The following is a 20611-nucleotide window of genomic DNA, read 5'->3' as shown; positions in this document are numbered from 1 at the left end:
GCTATAACAAAATATCACAAACTGGGGAATTTGTAAAGAAGTTTGCTTTATTTCAGACCATACCCTCTGCTTTTTGGAATGTGTTTTGTTTCATAGGCTGCTGCAATGGGAGAACTGGGTTTCTAGATGAGTTTGGCTTTTTGCCATGTCAAGCTTAATTAGGCTGCTGGATGACAGGCCTACCCTGGAGAAACCAAAGATAAATGCCAATTTTAACAGAGTTGTTTGTTTATCCTTTTCTCTCCAGTTAATAAGTATGAATGGACCCCAAATTCAGTCCAAGAATCATGTCAAAGGCAGGAAGTTCAGGGAAAAAAAAACAGTTTAGGGTTAGTCTATGATTTTGTTACTATCAAGTTTTGTTAAGACTAAAGATTAAAAATAAGTTTGTCATAAAGGACACTGGAAACTAAGAAGGTGGGAGTATGGGAGAGGAGTGAGGGATAAAAACTTACCTATTGGGTACAAGGTACACTATTCAGGTGACAGGCACACTAAAAGCCCTGACTTCAGCATTATATAATTTATCCATGTAACAAAAACACTTGTACCCTCTTAGAATTTTGAAATAAAAATTATCAGATAAAAAAGAAATAATGTTAAAGTTTGTAAATTACTATCATTTTATAGTGATAAAAGGCCAAACAATTTTACATGCTGTACAAATACATAAAGGTGAATAAATGTCAATATATTGTATAAATGCATGCAGATATATAAATATATCATTACATATAAAATCTTCAAAATTGATGTTCTAAAAAATATTTCCCAGCTATACTTATTTTGAAGAGTATAAACAAAACAATTGTTACAATTGAAAACAGAATTGGTTGGAAGGTGTCAAAGCTTGACATCTCAATGTAATCTACCCTTTGCTGTATAATTAATAAGGAGGCCAGTTTTTAGAAATCAACCTCACAAGAACCAAACAGTGAACATTTTTAATATCTTAACAGTTGTGTCAGAAAGTATAAACCAAATGAGATTTCAAGCATTTTTGCATGCTAATACTTTTTACCTAATAGTATTTATAATAACAGATTTTCCATTGTATTGAATGTTACAGATTCTCATTTTAAAACAAAATAAAAACAAAAACAAATCCTGTAAAAAATTTATGCCAATCAATTGTGATTTACTTTGGGGCAGTTAGGAAATTTATTATTTTATTTTTCCATGAGTGGCTTAGTATTCACTTTTCTGAATTATTGAATTTTTTATATTATACTTACATACCATTGAATTACTTTTATTATAATTGCTTTATTATGTGTACTATGGCCTTTGGGTTTCTTACATTTTTCACCTAGATGTCATTCAGCTTTTCTGAAGGCTACTTTTAAAACACATCAGATCTCATCTTGACCTTTTGACTTAGGACTGGTTTTATTTAATAGGATAAGTTGATTGCATTTTGGTAAAAAAGAAATAAATTGTTATTTGGTTATTGGAAAAATAGCAATGATGTATTACCCTATTCTGTCGACCTAAATGCGTTTCAGAGTGATGAAAGCCCATTGACAGGATTGTCAAAACAAGAATAATGAATGTAACAAAAATTCATTCCCTAGAAATATTTGACATAATTGCTGACATGGGAATAGTTACTATACAGTCTTTTGGTGGTCCTTGCAAAGGCTTAAGGGTTTAAATCTTCAAAGGAAGTTAAAAGTGTGGTTGTGAGCCAGGTGCAGTAGCACGTGCCTGTAGTCCCAGCTACCTGGGGTGCTGAGGCAGGAGGATCAATTGAGTCGAGAATTTTGAGGCCAGCCTGGCAATACAGTGAGACCTCGTCTCTAATAAAATTTTAAAAATTAAAAAAATTAAAAATGTGACAGCGCCATATCAATAATACATGTAAGGAAGGATGAAATAATTTTTCCATATGATGCCATGGAACTATACCTATGCAAAATTACATATATGTTCTTTTTAGATAATTTTGCCCTTAATTGAATTATGCTAAAAATTGTTAAAAGATATAAAAAAAAAATCCCACATTCTTTTGACTTTCCTTTAAAATTTATGTTCAAAAGCATATTCTTCCACACTCAGCAGTATTTTCATACCTGCCCCTTTTGTGAAATGTTACTGATAGAAAGTATGTTTGGCAGAGAGGCATGGAAACGATAGTGCAGCATGACTCACAGAAGCTTTAAACCACAGTGCGCAGGGAGGAGATGGCATGCCGAGAGCACCAGCTCGGGGCTGCAGGGATGAGCCACCCACGGCCACAGAGGCCTCCCCATTTATATCCTTCCTGCAGCTTTCGACCCTGGACCACCCCTCCTCCCTTCCTGGGCTTTTTATTTCTTGGCTTTGTCCATGTCTCTCTCTTGGTCTTGCCATTCTTTCTGGTAGCTTCCTCTTCTGCTGCCTTCCTCTAAAGCCTCAGTGGCACCCTCACCCCAAGTTTAGCCTTGTCTTCTCCTAAGAGCCACAGGGTGAAGTAGCAAAGTAACAGCCTTTGGATTCAGACAGAAGTGGTTTTGTAGTCCAGCTGTGTTGCTCGATAGCTGTGTGACTAGAGTCATTGACTTAACCTCTCTTTGTTTCAGTTTCTGCCTCTGTATGAAAGAAATAATGATACTTATCTCATAGAATTGGTGTCACCTGCTATAATATGTACATGAGAGTCTGGAACATAATAGTAGCTTGTTAAATGTTAGTTCTCTTATCTCCTCCAGGTAAAAATTACAGTAATTTTATTGACATATCTTTAATTAATTCTGCAGTATTTAGCTGTAGCCTCCAGCTGTCTGTGATACAAATTTTCAATAGCTCCATAGCCATGTAGTGTAGGTGCTTCAAACACAATGAGGGGTGCGGTTGGGGTGAAGATTCCCCTAAAGGGCTTGGTCTAGCAAACTTAAGTACTCTTTAAATTTCGTTAATTTTACCATACACAGAAATTTGTTTTAGAAGGAACTTTAATCAGGAAGGCACAGGCTATCCTTTTGAGTTGCATGTCTGCCTTAACTGACATGATTATTTGGAGATGAAGGATTGTGGTATATTTTAGACAAGAGACCCAAAAATGCATGCATTATGCTCCACCCATGAAATCTCCAAAAGAGACACTTATAGTGGGGACATTGACAAAGCAAGACAAGGTAAAAATCTATTATTAGCTAGGGCTTTGGTCTCAAATCCCAATGCAGAGCTCTATTACACTGGGCTGGAAGAGCTGACAGGCTCCTTTTCCCTAAGCCAGGTTAGTTTGAATGGCCTGGAAGCAAAGTACTCCATTAGGCAGGATCTGTTTCCCTTGAGCCCAAACCAGTGTCAGATATTAACACCACAATGGAAAGGGGAAGACTGATACAAAACACACATGCAGTAACAAAGAAAAAGGACCCACAGGGAGGGGTTTCCCTGGCATCAAGTACTAGACTGGGCCAACCTACCTGCCTCAGGTCCTGGGCAGGGCCAGAAGCACAGAGCTGGGCTGCCCTGGTTGAGGAGATGGTGGGAAGATGGGAAGAGAGATGGCCAGGTGAAGAAGAGAGAAACAAGACCACATTTACGTACTAACCTCACAAGATTCCACCCCTGAAGTTGCACTCACAGATTAGGACAACTACATATCACAAAATTATTTCATTAATAAAATTGAAAGATGTGCAATAATTTCAGATATCATGGCCTGATCGGTGTTTTTAACCTTAAATTATTTCCATCTGTGTATCCCGATTCATCCTGGGGAGGAGTCAAGTGTGTGTGCCTTTTAGGAGTGGGCTCAGGGAGGAGGCAGGGGTTACCTGTAGAAGGCAAGACTCTTGCATGCTGGTTACTGAAACACCTCCTAAAGAGTCTCCATTTCCACTGTCTAACTTCCCTTAGTCACCCACACCACTAACAAATTTTCTTCCCTTTTGCCTAAAACCTTCAGTGGGTCCATGTCATTCTCAAGTTAAAGTCTAGACTCATAGATTTGTTGGTGCTCAAGGCCCTTTGCACTCTGGCTCCAAGTGACTGGTGTAGCCTCCCTTCTTGCTACACTCCCCCCACCCCCATCAATACTGTGGCTTCACTGCTCTACCAGTGGGCACACACCACCCACTTTGCCACTGCCATTGCTTTGCTCCCACTCTTCCTTCTCCCCTGAGTGCCCTTCCTACCCATCTTTAAGGTTCAATTCAGTTGTTATCTCCTGTGGAAAGCCATCCTTGATGCCCACTTGTAGAATTAATTGTTCCTCCTTCTGTGGTCTCACAATACTCTATACATACTACATTTTATGGTGATGATAGGCAACATGATATATTTGTATTTTATTCTTTATTCCTTATGTTTCTATATATCCAATGAATTGACAGACATATATTAAATACTCAGTATAAGTTTGTTGAATTGAATTGTTATTGTAGACATAGTTTCAAATTCTTATAGACTCCTACATACCTCTAGAGGGTTTTTTAAAGTGGGAATTGAATCTTTATTACTATAAAATTGGTTTCAATTCCAAGCAAAAATCACTAACCTCCACAATATTATTATTTTGTCCGTATAAAATATCATTGCACTAGATACAATAAAAATCTATTAAAGGTGGTTTTACATGTAATTAAGAAAGTTTTTTTGCTATTTAGTGCAGAAAATATTTTATAACACATGCATAAACTGAAACAGCTGAGATTATTACACATCTTTTCATTTTATTAATGGAATACTTTTGCAATTCATGGTTGTCTTAATATTTGAGTGCAATCCAGAGTTCTTGAATTGACACTTGTTTCTCTTCTCTGAAGGGTTTTTCAGAGGTTGATAGTATGACTTCTGTTTCCAAAAATTTGAAGTTCAAAAAGACACAAATCCTCCCTTAGAAAATGTTGGGTGTCACTGAATTGGTTGTCTAAAAAATGAAACTTAATTTGCTCAACTTTGATTGTTCTACTCCCCATCCATGCTGTCCTTTTCTGGCTAATTCTCAGCTGGAATATTTGCAAAGGAAACATTGAGGCTGAGGGGTGGAGAGTTGGAGATCTCAGAGCTTGGGACCCATCCATGGCTTGCCTGTGCGTAGCGCCAGTGGAACTTTCTCCTCAGATCTCGGCTGTTCCCGTCATCTATTCTTGACTCTCTTCATGAAAACTTAGGACCTCTCAAACATAATCCAAAGAATTCCTGTTCTACTAAATAAACAATTTAAACCATAATAATAATAAGTCCATAGCAAGAAAGTATTTTATCCACACTGTACATATATACATACACATATGTTATACACACACACACACACACACACACACATACACACAACAATAAGCCCTCTATTCCCCTAAACTTAAAAGAGGAATCAGACATGTCTCCATTAATGGGATGTCCACCAGAATTCTGGTCACCTCTCTGCTGTCACTTTTGATTGAAGCCAGCAAAGATATGTTTCAGCAAATCTATTCATAATTTGTCTTCCTTGCAGGGCATTCTCTGTAATTGTGCTTCCCATCAGGGAGTCAGTTGGAGTTAATGTATTGACAATCTGCTGTGATTGATGACAACCAATGTCTAGTTAACATTTCCCCCCACTCTTCAACCCACAGAGCAATGCTAGGAAGACCTTTGGTTTAAAGAATTAAAAGGAAGAACACCTTCTTCATATAAGAAGACCTGCAAAGGTAAGAGTTTGTCTTCTTAAAATGTTTAAATTAGTAAAGAAGGAAATTATATCATAAAATGATGTGATTATGTAATATTATTGATATATTTAATACTTTTAAATCCAGAGAGTATGATAAAAGACAGAAAAGAGGAACATAGATGCAGAAACATTAATCTTACTACTGCCAAAGAGGATGGATCAAATACACAGGGAAGAAAACCAGTCCTCATGTCCTGTCATAGTAATAAGATTTTTGTTTTACTAAATCATGAGTCATGAAATCCAGAAAATAGACAGCAGAGTAAAATCACTGCTAGTAAAAAATATGTTTCTGAAGGAACTAAAGATTAAAAATTATAGGGAATCATTCACAAGGAAAGAATTTTCTTTTTGATTCAATCATATATCAAAATTCTTCTGAATTCATTAATGATTTTTCTTATCTCACAATGAACTCCAAAGAATAAAAAAGTCTGTTTTGGAAGTTTAAATATTACTTTGAAATGTGCTTTCTGCTTTGTAAATCCCTTCCCTACTACTTCTTAGTTCCCACCCTCACTGCCCACCCCATTGCTATTTGTGCCATCAGAATTATCAGCTCTTGAACAGACCCTGCCAGGCCTATGGTGCCTTCTGAAAGGCCATCTATTATAGTACGAAACTTGATGAAAAATATCTGACTTGGAGATCTGGAACACAGTTCAGAGAACTGTGTCTCAACCAATAATAGCTTTCTTAAAAAATTATGAGAGCCTGATTGTTGAGACATTTAGTCCTTTACCTCATAGGTTTCATTTAACAAATAAAGAAACTCTTATGGACTTTAAGAAAAGAAGATTGTATACAAGATTTTGAGGGAGTAAAATCCTTTGCACAGGTTGTCCCTTGTCCTTGAGAATTCTTAGCTTGATCCATTGAGATGTCATTTCGTAATTAAGAGGAAATGATTCATGCCTCAGCTGAATTTGCTTCCATTGTGTTATATTGAAACTGACTTCATAGAACTAGTTCTTATAGTGTTTCAGAATACCATCAGAAATCCCCAAATCAGTAGTTTGGAAACTAAGAATGTTGCTTTGTAAATCAAATAGTACATATTTTGTTCTGCTTGAAGAGTCCTTGAAAAGTGAAAATGAGCAAAAACTGGGCAAAATTGATGTTAGGTAATTATGACCAATACCAAAAGAGCTTTAAATTTGTATAAAGTTCTCTTCTAATAGGAAGCTTCCTTGGTTAATGCAAAATAACTTATTTTATAAATTTTTGATGTACCCCTCCTCCCTACAAGTGTCCATATTTTGTAAAATAAAGAACACCTGCAAGGTAAAGCGATGTGATGGTAAGACTCCATGCATTCTGCCATGGGCATGGCATATGTATGAACCAAATTGCAATTGTTGGAAGTGAGGAATTAGTAATAATGGTGATAAGGACAGTAGCTTACCAACACAATACTAGTGTCAGTCGTAAGGTGTGGCAAGTTCTTATATGGATGATACATTGCGAGGTACCTACAAGAGGTAGAAAGACATTGAGAGAAGGAGCTTATATGTAAAAATGGTGGTTTCTAGTGAAAAGAAAGTAGAGGAAGACAAGGAAAGAAAAGGGGCCACCTCGAGGAAGTGCTTGGTTTCCTTCAAATGTAGCACCGACTGGGCTCCACAGCAGGTGGTTTCTAGCACACTCTCAGGTAGTTCTAAGGGAGTTTTCCTGGCTGGATGCATTATTTTCTCTTCCTTTCATTGCATGAAAGATATTTGATTTAAAATCTCTGTCTTTTAGAGCAACAAGTGAAAAGGTTCAATTCTGCCTTTCTCAAAACATATTTCGTGATCTTTTTAGCTAGCTTTTTAAGTGGCTCAAGAGAACTTTTACTTGTTTAGGTGTATTACAGCCTCTAAACTATCTCATTTTATCCTTGTGAATGGTTTAATCTGGTCGAAACTAAATACTGAGTGTCTTCGCCATTTCTTTCCCTCCCCTCACAAAGACTGGCTGAAACTTCCTGAAGTTCTAAGGCTCACTGGTATTCAGAAGGTCCTCAGGCTATTCAAGTATTCAGCCTCTGATTTTAGAATAAGTATGCTTTTTGTAGCTACTTAGAGTTTTCAGTAGTGTTTCCCACATTCACTCGTGTGCTGCGGTGTTTGAAAGATGTGAGTAGCCAACATTGTGGACTGTGGTTTGCAAATCCCCCTGCCTGTCCCACGTTCCTTCTCTTTGGGAAGTGCTACCTCCACCAGTGTCCAGTGTCATGTAAAAACTGTGCTCACATTTGTCATTAGCCCTAATGTGTAAATTCTCTCCATGGAAAATCTGCCTTCTACCTGAGTTGAAAACCTTGCACTAAAATGTGTGACACTAATGGTGGCATTTCAGTAATCAACCAGACTGAGGCAGAAGGGTAGAGGATTCCTCTGAAATCACTTGGGTAACTGGTTTTCTGCTCTGGCTACACTGGTGTAAGTTTGGTGCTGGTAGTAACCATAACAAGTCTGAGGTAAAATCATGCCCATGCTACACCTTAAAGCATACTCCCCTATGGCAAGCTATGTAGAAAGAAAAAACTGACAGGTTATTGGAATTATTTACTGATTGCTTTTGGTTCATGACTTGAAAATTGTTCTTTCCCTTCGATTTAGAGTACTAAGGTGTTAAAGTTATGCATACATCTTAGGAGAATGGTATTCATACTCTGAATAGATAAAAGTAAAACTAATAAGGGTAAAAAGGCTTTATCTTATAATTAAGTTGATTTGTAAATGTGAACCACCATTTTGCGACAAAGTCCAAATCATAATACAATTTTTAGTGCTATTTAACAGTAAAGAGACCCATCAAAATTTTGTCCTACGGGATCATTTTAAAGCTAGGTTTTATCTCATGTTACTTGACACCAGTCAAATCCAGAAGACACGCAGATAGCATCCACGGAAAGAATACTTGCCCTGTGAAACTCAAGATGAGAAGCTCATGAATAAAGCAGTTACCCTGGGAAGCCTAGAACTTACAAAAACCAAGACAGGGATCTAACTCTAAGTAAAGGATATTCACCTCTTTATTGTTTTATGCCAGTTCAGTTTATTCGATATTTAGTCATCTGGAAAACCGAAACAATCTTTTCTTATATTTATTAGCTTCCTCCCTCTTCACCCTGACGTGATCATGAGGGCAAGAGCCAGATTTCAATGAAGTGACAACATCTCTTGAAACATTAGCATACTTGGACAGTCCCTCTATTGTGATCATGGCAAACTTCACAGGATGGCTACTCACCACCGAAGCGCAGCATTCCTGGAAGCTGAATGACTGTGCAGTGGGGAACATTCTGTTCTTCCATCCCAGGGCACTGCCCAGCCTTCCATTTCTGTGTGGAGTCTGAGCAACACCCTGCCTCCTGGGGTCAGATGGAAGCATATGAAATCTCACATACAGCATTTCTGAAGGGAGGTCGAATTATAATACATTTCGGGATGTTTATCTCCAAGTTATAATGGCATCCATGATTGAGAGGCCTTTATTGATTAAGCTCTCTCTGCCCCTTGCATCCTGTCCTCATTATTCTCATGGGACACAACCATTTTTCTCCGGACAGCTCACCCTGTCCCCCTCCCATGGCTCCCACTACTCTGGGCTGCTCAGTTTGGTAGCTGTTTCTGAAGGCTCAGAGAGAGCAGTTGAAAAATGTCTGAAAAAAGACATCAACATTCTCTCTTGGGAGCTAGTCAGGTGGAGGATAGGATGACGTAATGGGGAGACAGTGATGAGAGAGGTGGCATTATGTTTCTGTGGCAACGGTGATTAGTGCCAGTAGTCAGTGGCTGAGATTCTGCAACTTTCATGTGCAGGATTCCTCTCCTCCCACTGTAGTCTAGTGGGGAGAAATATCAGCTTTGAAATTGGAAGGAAAAATTTGCCTCAGTCATTCCAGTACAGGAAATGAGTAGCGACTTAGCATTTATGCACCAAAGGGCTGATGCAGTGACCTTTGTAAATAGCACTTTGCATATACTTACCTGCTCAGATTTGCTTTCCCTGCTGTACTTTTGGCTTGTAGTTTTTAACTATTTTCTAGGGTTACTAGAATTGGAGCTGGTGATGAGATAAGGCTAGCTTAGTGGACCACAAATTTTAATTTTCTGGTTCACTGAAATGACTAAAACAGTGCCACCAGACAAAGAGGGGAAGCCACTGCCCTGTGTCCCTTGTTCCCAGCAAGTACAACCTCTAGAAAAATATCTCTACCTTCTGAGAGGAAGCTTATTCCAAATGATCGTTATAAATGGCATCTCTTATTCATTCAGAATTAGGATCTTTATAGGCATCAGTCTGATCACCAAAATCATTATTAATTGGACTTTAATTGGGCACCATAACCTACTGAGTAAGATACTCCACGTATGGCTTTCGGAAGAGCCACACAGCAGGAATGCTGGACAGCCTCATGTGTTCAGGTCCACGTGTACTCTGTGTACACAAAGGTAGACATGTGTGCCTGGGTTCTGTGGGTATTTTATCATGTCCCTTCCTTCCAGCATCTGGACATTTCATCCCTGGCTGCTTTTGGAGGGAGTCAAATCCTGACAGGAGGGTTATCTAGGGAACTACCCGGGAGGAAAATGAAACCCAGTGTGGAGCAGGAGGCCAGGACCAGGCCCCTGCTGGTAATGCAGTATGTTGCTGTCACAACTGACTGCATACACAAATAGATGCTTGAATTTTTTTTTTCTTTTGCTTTGTTTTGTTTTATTTTGTCTTTCACAACAACATTCGTTTTGTAAGGCAGAGGAAAAAAAATCTCAAGTTTTCATATCTGCAGAAGGCATTTCTACAGCTTTTGTCAAACTTAGCTGGTCTGTAAAGATTCTTTGTTTCTGGTTGACTGTCGCAGAAAGCAAGTTCATAAACTACCCGAATACAGGAGAGAATGATTTCTATTGAAAGAGTCGAGTAGGATATGGTGCATGGAGCCAGTCCTGAAAAGGGTTTTGTTTCTTGCAGCATGGTGGAAATTCACATTCAGATTGCTGCTCTGTGTTCTTTAGCATGCCACGGTGAAAACAATGGGACATGCCAGCCGTTGCAGCAGTGTTGATTAATGCATTCCTTGAATGTGTTGATTAATGTGTTCCTGGGATGCCTCCTTAAGCCGCCACTGCACCTGAGGTGTGTCCGATGTGCCTCCTCCCTGGCTGCTGCTTCGCTCACGTGGGCCCATTTGCACATGGGTCTTCTGCGTGTATATTTCACACCGTACCTTTATAAATAAAAACACAGCTCTAGAAGACTTTTTACAGAAATATTCTCCTCATACAAAAATGTTCTACACTGTAATCTAGTAGGGACTCTATAAACTATGAAGTTCACAGGAGGAACGCTCTTCTAATAAACGTAAATGCTTGGTGGCATCTGTCTGTCCTTCATAAAATCCTGCCCTGAGTTTCATTTCTGTTCTTTTCAAAATTTTTGTAAAGAGAAAATGCTGAAAATATTTATGGAGTGCAGTACGCACTGGAATAATACAGGAAGAGATGTGCAAATGGATTGCCCATTAGACACTTGGTGAACTTGGCATCTCAGTTAGACACCCCTGTCTTCCCGCAGGCAGGGATGCCATCAGGCCAGCCAGGGTAATTCTGTTTCCACTCTTCTTCATTTGGGGTTGTGACTTCTCTTGCTATATTCTGAATTCCCACTCAACCACATATTTTTTTTCATAGCATATTTCTAAAAGGTTCATCTTGATGTGGTTCTGCCTGGCTAATGGTTTGAAAAAGATGAGTGTTTGAGAGGTTTTTTTTTATTTCTTTAGTATATTTTACTTGTTATTTGAGACATAAGAATTCTACTACTGCTTTTAAAACTTTCTGACCATTTAATTATCAGCAAGAAGACAAAAATTACCAGAAAGCTGTTTTCTAAAATGGTGAGTGAGGGTCCAGGCATAGAAGAAACGGCCCAATGGTGCTGGGGTGATGATGTTGCCCGTGGTGCCCGGGGCTTCCAATTGCAGTATTTTAAAAGAAGAAACCATCAATGCTACATAGAAAAACTACTTCTAACGTTGTCAAAAATCAAAGCAAACAAGTTCATCCAGAACAAGAGGGAATTTTTATGCAATAGAGAATTACTGCATGAAACAGTTATATAAAGAAGTAGTAAAGTCACCAATATTTATCTCATTAAATCTTGGCATGAAATTAATGGTGAAGGAAGGCATTTTGATATTTTTAAGAATAAAATTTCAATGAGTATTCTTTATCCTATTTAGACTTATCAGTGACAACACTATTCAAAGGTCCACTTTGGAGGTTCACAGAATACATAATTTCTGTTATTTGATTAATAATATTTCACCCCAAATTTACTGTTACTTCATTTTTGTATAAATTTAGAGGATGCAAGTGCAGTTTTGATACATGGGTATATTGTAACATCCATGAGATCTGCGCTTTGAGTGTAACCATCACCCGAATAGTGTACACTGTACACATTAAGTAATTTTACCCCCCTCCCACCTACCCACCCTTCCGGGTCTCCATCGTCTACTATTACACACTCTATGCCAATGTGTACACGTTATTTAGCTCCCACTTATAAATGAATACTATTATTTTTAAATGTTTGATTGTATCTGCCTCACAAACAATATTTGTGGAAAATAAAAAAGGAAAACATTGAATCACTTCTGTGACATCTGCATACATAAACTTCGTTTTTGGAACTTGAGGTTTACTGAATATGTGTTTAAATCATTGTAAGACATATTTAATGTAGAAGATATATTTGGGAAAACTACTCTTATTTGAAACATTAGTTCTCGGAGAACCATTTTAATTCTACGATATATTTCAAAGAGAAATGCACCAAATCACTATCTAAGAGGGAGTACACATTTGTAATTAGACATGCATTTTCTTGGTTTGCTTGAAGTCTACAAGAATTGAAGGGGTAAACAAAGAGAAGCAATGAACATGATTAATCCATTTTTCTGCGAAGCTTTTGATACTGTACTGAATAAAAGCCTACTGACAAAAGCTGTTAGCCTGGTGAGGGAAAGGCCAGGGGGACAGGTTATGAAAGGAGAGAATAGAAAGCAGAGAACAACCCAACATGGAGAAGCAGCACAGGGAAAATGGTTTCTGCAAGTTTTTATGTATTTATTTTTGTCAAAAAGCACAGAGAAGATGTAGTTAATGTAGTTTCCTAAATGGCTTTTGTTCCCTGGGGCAAAAAAACTGAGAAGGAATTTGTTATATGTATGTGTGTATATATATATATATATATATATAACTAGACAAAAGTACCATATTTAAATGATTCAAATGATCTGGAAATATATCTAAGTTCCCATTGTCCTGTAAAATATTTCTTCATTATATAACATTTTCCTCTTATGGAGAATCCAGCTGTAGATATCCTTCAATACAAAAGTCTTCACATTGATTTGGTTTGCAAAGTAATAAATTATTTGACTCATTTGTTTTTGAAGGCACTTGAAAAGCTTTCTTTTCAAGCTTTCTAGAATAGTAGCAAAAATAAATGTATTCTACTAGAACTGGAAGGAAAATTTTCCCCTAAATTTTCTCTCTGGGTCTTCTCATGTACTGCAGATGGTTGTTGATTACTCAAAGCAAATTTATGGTAAATTTTTTTTTTGAGACAGAGTCTCACTCTGTTGCTGGGGTTAGAGTGCCAGGGCATCAGCCTAGTTCACAGCAACCTCAAACTCCTGGGCTCAAACAATCCTTCTGCCTCAGCCTCCTGAGTAGCTGGGACTACAGGCATGCGCCATCATGCCCGGCTAATCTTTTCTGTATATTTTTAGTTGTCCAGCTAATTTCTTTCTGTTTTTAGTAGAGACAGGGTCTTGCTCTTGCTCAGGCTGGTCTCCAACTCCTGAGCTCAAACGATCCTCCCGCCTTGGCCTCCCAGAGTGCTAGGATTACAGGTGTGAGCCACCGCGCCCAGCCAATTTATGGTAAATTGATAGAAATTTTCATTTTCCTGAAAGAAAACATTTGAATGATAAGATTTTTCTTCTGTAGATCAATCTCCAAGTTCTGTGAGGAAGTAGATTTCAAATACCTACATTATAATGGGCTTCTCGATTCTGTTAAAATTATTTTTTGTTACCGAAATATACCAGTCTTGATCCAGTAAGTGATCCAATATTTAGGGCATAAAAAGACCTTTGCTTGAAAGAGTAAACAATTGAAAGACTTTCTTTTATAAAATAGATTCCCCTCAGCTGTGAGTTCTTACAAGTAGCATGTTCAATAGCCATTGAATGAATGATTGGTGGAAACATTACCCATAGTTGAACCTAGAATCTCATTATCTTATTGAGAATAAATCAAAGTTTATTCTGAAGTTATTTTGGTTTTATTAATATAAATAAAATACTAATTTATGGAAGCTACATGTAATGCCTATATTGTGCCCATTTTTGTTAATAAACATTATTGATTTCTTCCGATCTATAGGGAACCATGAGAGGTTCTAAGAATGCAAAAAGAGCCAGATATGGTACTTGCCCTTCCTGGACTCACACTCTTTATGTATGTGTAATAAGTGTATAAATTGACTGTTCATATACATAAGTATATACTAGGTGTGGATATAAAAAGAAAGCATGGAGTAGCGTTATGGATGGTTAAATGTGTTGTATAGGCTAAAAGTGCTCTGGGAGTTCAAAGGAATGATGACCACTAGTTACTGAGAGACTAACCGAGGTTTATGACTGGTTTGGACTTGAACTGATCATGAAAGAAGAATGGTTCTAAAAGTACTTTAGAAAAATTAAATTAAAAAGAATAGAAATTACAGTGGGGAAAATCGCAAAGTCTTGAGCATAGAGGAAGATAAGTATGGTATTTGCATGGCAAAAGAGAAAATAAGTAAGCCAATTTAAAGTAGCAAGTAGAACTAACAAGTGATTGAAAATAACTTTGGAGAGCTGTCTGTTCCTTCCTTCCTTTTTTTGTGAATGAATAAAATTTATGCATTCATTCATAAATGACCTACTGTGTTTCAGATATCTTCGAGGAGTAACAAGAAATGACTACAGCACAATAATTGCAATATGGTATAATTAGTCCAAAAAATGTCAAAATTATATATATATTTTTGTGTGTATATATATATATATATTAATATATATGCATACATGTAAAGATGTAATGGTGATGTAAAGGTGAAGATGACAACTTCACATGGTAGCATCAGGAAAATCCTTGAGAAACAGCATCAAATAAGAGTGAGCATCTTCCAGGCAGTCATGGAGAAGGACATGCCAGGCTATGGGAGAGCAGAGGTCTAGTAGATACTACCTGAAAATCACCAGTGGACACACTTTGAGTGCATTGGTGTGACCGAAGGTGAAGAAGTTGGAGGTGCTGTGCAGGTTGGTGAGGCCACCTGAGGCCAGGAGTTTGGGATAGGTTAATGAGATTCCACTGAAGAATTTTGAATATGGGAGTTCTGTGGTCAGATGTGAGTTCAGAACAAACAGCTTGGCAGCTATATGTAGGACAGATGGGAGTATGGGTGAAATTGGAAGCTGGAAATGAGTAGGAGGCTAGAGATAAGAAGCAAATGAGCCTGAGCCAAGGTCCTAAAAGAGGGGCTGAAGAGGAGACAGTTCAGAGTATATTTGTCAGTTGAGAATGAAGAATGAGGAACATCGAGGCCTGACTTCTGCCTTTAGATACTGGGTAGGTGGTGGTGCTACTGACCCTAACAGAAAATGCAGCAAAAGGGCTGCTTTTGAGGAAGACAGAGAGTTCTGTTGTGAATGTATTGAGTTTAAAATATGTCATGTTGTGAATATACTGTAATAAGTTTGAGTTGCACTGTTTTGAACTCATTAAGTTCTTCTGTGAGAAGTGATATGTGTCCAACATTGTTTTGAGAAGGTTAACTTGGCGTTACCATTTTAGAAAAATTTGATGAAAGAACTTGATGATAGAAGATGAGGAAAGCAGTTAGGAAATGATTGCTTTGGTAGATACGTTTGTACTGAGATCCCAAATCTAGGGTAGAGGTTGTGGGAATGGTACGTAGCAATGCCAGGAGTCAAACAAATTGCCCCTGGAGAACAGTGTCTCCTTGCCTTTTGTCATTTTATTTAAATTTACCCAGAACTTCTGTCACATGGTTCTGTGAATACAATTGTAATGGAGACATCTTTGCCTTCTGGAACTCAGAGAACTGGGTTGGCAGCAGTTTGTTCTGAGAATTAGTGCACTTTTTTGAAGAATGAGGAGTGGTTTCTTGAAGACCTCGTGTGAAGAGAATTAATGACATCAGTCATCTCCAAGAGAACCGGCTGTAAAACCAAAAGGTCAACAACTCTTATTAACTGAGGGACCTAGAAAGTATACAATTCAGACTGAAACGATTTTCTCAAAGAATGATCTGAATGAATAAAATTTTGCCAAGGGCAAAAATGAAGGAAAACAGTACATAGCATTCCCAAGGGTCACTGGAAACATTTTTTGAAGCAATAACATGGGACAATATGTCATTATTACTATGCAGATGAATTTGAGTCAAATATGAGGGAAAAGAGCTGCATTGTTTCTGTTGTTGTTATTTTTGTGGGTTTTTTAGTCCTATGGTCACTATTTGGAGAGGGTGATCAGTTAGACACATGCCAAATGACTCAGGTGGTATTTCCATGAAACATTTTCATCTTAATAATTCTTTCAGATTTATTAAGATGAAAGGCAGTTTAACCCTAGGGTATGTGCAAAGATGAATCATGAGTCTCAGAAATATTATCCTAAAGCGATGCACTGGCTGCAGAGGGAATTCATGTGTACTTATAGACAAATTCTGCCATAATTAATGCACCCAATCATAATTGTAAATGCCCACATAATAATTTACATTCATAAATTTTTCATTTTGAGCTCCTAGATATTTCTTAATCAAAATCCATACCACTATCCATTCATCTTCTACTCAAATGGAAGAGAGCTGTATTTTTTCAAAAATAGTAAAATTATCTAATTTCCCTTCTATTTCTCATGTACATACAATAAGCAAAAAAAAAAAAAAGGAAAGGAAAGAAAAAAAAAACCTTGAAATCTAGGCATTTTTTTTTTTTTATTATCTCAGAAACATGAGATGGGATAGGAGGAGGTTGTACTGTTCCTGCCATGGGGGCACCCTGCCTGTTTCCTTCTGTCGCTCATCCTAGTCACCCCTGGTTAGTGCTAATGACTTCCCAGGTGCCTGGTACCAATTCATTAGTTCCAGCTATCCTAGAAATCATACTGGTGGTTTGTGTAGACCCTAGAACCTATTTTCTAGAAAACAATTGAATACTTATTTTAATTTCTATAAATATCGTCTGTGGAAAAAACTTTTCTAGTTTGTTTTCCACATTTTACTTAGCATTGTTGTGAATCTGGCTGGCATTAATACACTTTGGCATAATAAAATTACATTTATCATCTGACATTAACTAGCTTCCTGATGAAAGGAATGGGAAATCTTTGTTAAGATACACAATAACTATTTTTAAATTGTTCAAATTATGTAGAATTCTCTGCAGATGATGTTAGAGAGTTCATTACAATTTCAATTTATTTTCTTATCAAAATTATTCTTTCTTTTCTTGGCATTATATAGTTGTGCCTTGTATACTTCTTCATTGTAATGGAGTATTTTATCTCTATTTCTAGAATATAGAGAATCTTGTGTAGTTTGCTTTTTTATTTTTTGAAGACTTATTTTTAATGAGAATTCATTATTCAATGAAATCTAATTCTGTAAAAATATACACCCAATATAAGTAAAGTTTATTTCCTAAATAAAATGTAAAGTAAAGCAGAATTTTTAAAAAAGGCTTTCTGTTACAGTTGATAGTATTATATTTTAATCAAAAGTATTTGAATTTAAAAATCATATTTTCTAAGATTGAGCTTCTCTTAACTGATATATTTTAGTGACCAATCAGCACCACAATTTCAATGTTATGATGAATTAGAAAACAAAATGAAGGAATTTCAAGTTTTAAAGCAAGATCTGAAACAAATTTTGCCTGATCTCTTTATTTTTAACTTATATTTCCTCCCGGCCTATGTGCCCTAACGAAGGTAGACATTTGACATTCTTTGGGAATTCTCATTTGACTTGTTCTTTTCAGTGCTGCCCCCAGTTTAGCACAGCTGGGAGGCAAAATATTTTCTCGAAGGATCTTAACTGACCCAGGGATGCATTTGTCTTATGCTTCTCTGTTTTGTTGGCACATGCATGACATGATGACCTTTTTATAAAATAGATGTTTATTGTAAAAATAGCATCTGGGATCCTCTAATGTTATATTGCGTAAAGACAAATTAGTTTAATTTTATATAAGATATTTTAATTTCTTCCCAACGGTGATGGCCCTTCTTCAATATTTAATAAGGTAAAATTAACACAGTATTACAATAACAATTGAGAATAATCAGAATATGCCCTGAGCAGTATTTTTTCAATATCAGTGGTTTTTTTTTTTTTTTTCTCTTTTTAGTCTATGCTTATAGAAAATGTCAATAGAATCTTGGGGAATTATTAAATTTGTATGCAGGCAGTTATATCTTAACAGAGGAATTGGATATTCCCAGTAATACATATTCCGAAAACCATTATGTTCTACTGTAACCGTTTATTAAGGCTTACCATGTGCTAAACATGTTCTACACACTGTACATGTTTTATCTCATGTTATTGTCAGAGTAACCTGTTATTATCCTCATTTTATAGATAAAGAAACCAAGGTACAGTGTTTACTACATTGCCCATGGACACAGAGCTAGGAAATGGTAGAGCAGGGGCTGAAACCAAGGCAGTCTAATTTCAGGGCGCATGTGCTTCACCACCGCATCTCTGCCTGGACCAGAGATGCACCCACCAGAATGCTTAATTAGTTCATAAGGGAAGCACTTGGCCTGGGGAGTTCTGGTCAGTGTGCTGTATGTACATGACAAATAAGGTCTCATATGGAAGTCAAAGTTATTACCCTGCTGCCCGTTCACATCAAATAATAAATCTGAAGACTGTCAAGGTTGTTACACTGCACCTGTGGTTCTAAATATCCATTCCATGTCATGTTCACTGTGTAGAATAAATGGGTGCTACAGAAAGAGAAAAAAAAATTCTAGACCCAGCAGTATAACAGAGTTGGGAAAGCTTGCTTGCTACAAGGTGATATTACAGTCATGTTGGGCATTCTTATCTCTTATGTGGCTGACTCTATCTCAAAAAATGTATATATTATAATATATTCTTAGATGTAGTGTCAGCGTGGTTTGCTCACAGGTATGGCCTTTGTCCACAGTAATAGAAGTAGTCACAATGAAAGTTTGTTTTCTGTACCTTGCTCTCTCCCCAGGCCACTTGTTCCTTCCTAGAGCTCTTCTCCAGAAACCCAAGCCACGTTTTATTCACACAAGATTTGGAAGGCAGCATGCCGTCCACTGCTTCGCAGAAGCAACTAACCAATAGCTGCTTTAGAGACTTCCTTTCCCTGCCCCCGTCCCATCCTAACCTAGTGTTTGTGTTTTAGTAGAAGAACCTGGAACATAAATAGCCTTGACGATCCAAAGAAAGGAAACATTAAATCCTATCATTAGATTCAAGTGTGGAAGGTTTATCTTTTTTGGACTGGGGACCCTTGTCTTGTGAGCCCCTTACATTACTACACAGTAAAACTATCTACTCATAAATCCCCCACCTACTTAGATTATAATAATTTCAATGATGCCTTCTAGACAATGATCATGGTCATTAGGTATGTTTTTCTTTAAATATGATGGGTTTGCAACGTAGATTTTATTTAAATTTGTATTTAGTTTTATTAATGACCTCCTAATTATCAAGTGTCTCATTCTGAATATTACTTAATTTTTCTTTGTCCTAATTAAGCTTGTACAAAGCCACATCCCTCTCCTGACTCTGCTGTAGGTATGTTGGCCCCCTTAATGCCCCATGAACAAGCCAGGCGCCCTCCCACAGCAGGGCCTTTGCACCATGGCTCCCTCTGTTGGAACACGCTTCCTGCACATGTCCTCCGAGCTCACTGCCTCTTCTTTAGGTCTTTGCTCGTACATCATTTTCTAGTGACTTATTTCCTGAACTTGTGGCAAGAAAGTGTATTATGCATGTGCACATTCACACACACTTTGGAACCACTATATCCCCTTTCTTGTTTTATTTTTTCTCCATAATACAACCTAACAAACCATATAATTGATGCCTGTTTTCCCCTTCTAGAATATAACATCTATGAAGACAGGAACTTTTGTTTATTGTGTTCATTAATATATGAACCAAGAATACTACCTGGCATGTAGTAGGTGCTTAATTTGCTCAGTGAATGAATTAATGAATGAATGAAGACTTGTGAAACTTTAAAGTTTCAGCTCTTTGTCAGATAATGCTGTTAGCTAAATACATTCTGCTCTAGTTTTGTGTGACAGCCTGATTTCCCAAGGTTTGGAAATGGCATATTTTGGGACTCAGCTTACTCACAAATTCTGCTAGCAGGAAGAAAGGGTATTGTGGCTTTCTATTGTTAAAATGCGGAGGTGGAGTTGGACAACAATCAAAAGAAATGTTCCTCTCATTTTTTGGAGCAAATGAACAAATCTAGCATTTGTTTTTGAGAGCACAAATGCTCTTCGAAAAGAACAGAAACTGTTCCCAAAATCTTTGAAGTATGTCACTGATCCTTTAACCAGTAGCTGGAGAAGCAAGTATCCTAGTGACAAATACAGGCTTTGTTGGGTTGAAAGCTAATCATAAGTTTACAAAGACTGTTTGGGCATTTGGCTTGTGACTAATTTCTGGCACTGACACAGAGGAGGCTCTTAACTGGCACAGCCACATATATTTTAAGTAAAAACCCTGTCCTCAAAGAAATTAGATTTTTTGCCTAGTGCTATCTTTTGGATTAAAAGAATGCATTGTGTGGGATATAAATAACATTAAGAATTCTGCCAAAGTTACATC

General features: G+C 37.3%; 1 protein-coding gene across 45 annotated transcripts in view; it reads left to right on the top strand.

Moving 5' to 3' along the window:
* Positions 1–20611, top strand: part of NRCAM (neuronal cell adhesion molecule) — a 264004-nt gene that overhangs the window by 123513 nt on the left and 119880 nt on the right. For 39 of the 45 annotated variants that reach the window (XR_011231790.1, XR_011231789.1, XR_011231788.1 and 36 more), the window contains one exon: positions 5547–5621. The gene's annotated coding sequence lies outside the window, so the exon portion shown is untranslated. Of the gene's footprint in view, positions 1–5546; positions 5622–19564; positions 19720–20611 lie in introns of all 45 variants that reach the window. The other 6 variants (XM_069462464.1, XM_069462449.1, XM_069462425.1 and 3 more) reach the window with 1 other exon arrangement.

The sequence above is a fragment of the Eulemur rufifrons genome, chromosome 29 (genome assembly GCF_041146395.1).
Source record: "Eulemur rufifrons isolate Redbay chromosome 29, OSU_ERuf_1, whole genome shotgun sequence".
Taxonomy (NCBI): Eukaryota; Metazoa; Chordata; class Mammalia; order Primates; family Lemuridae; genus Eulemur; species Eulemur rufifrons.
This window is presented reverse-complemented; position numbering and strand designations above follow the sequence as displayed.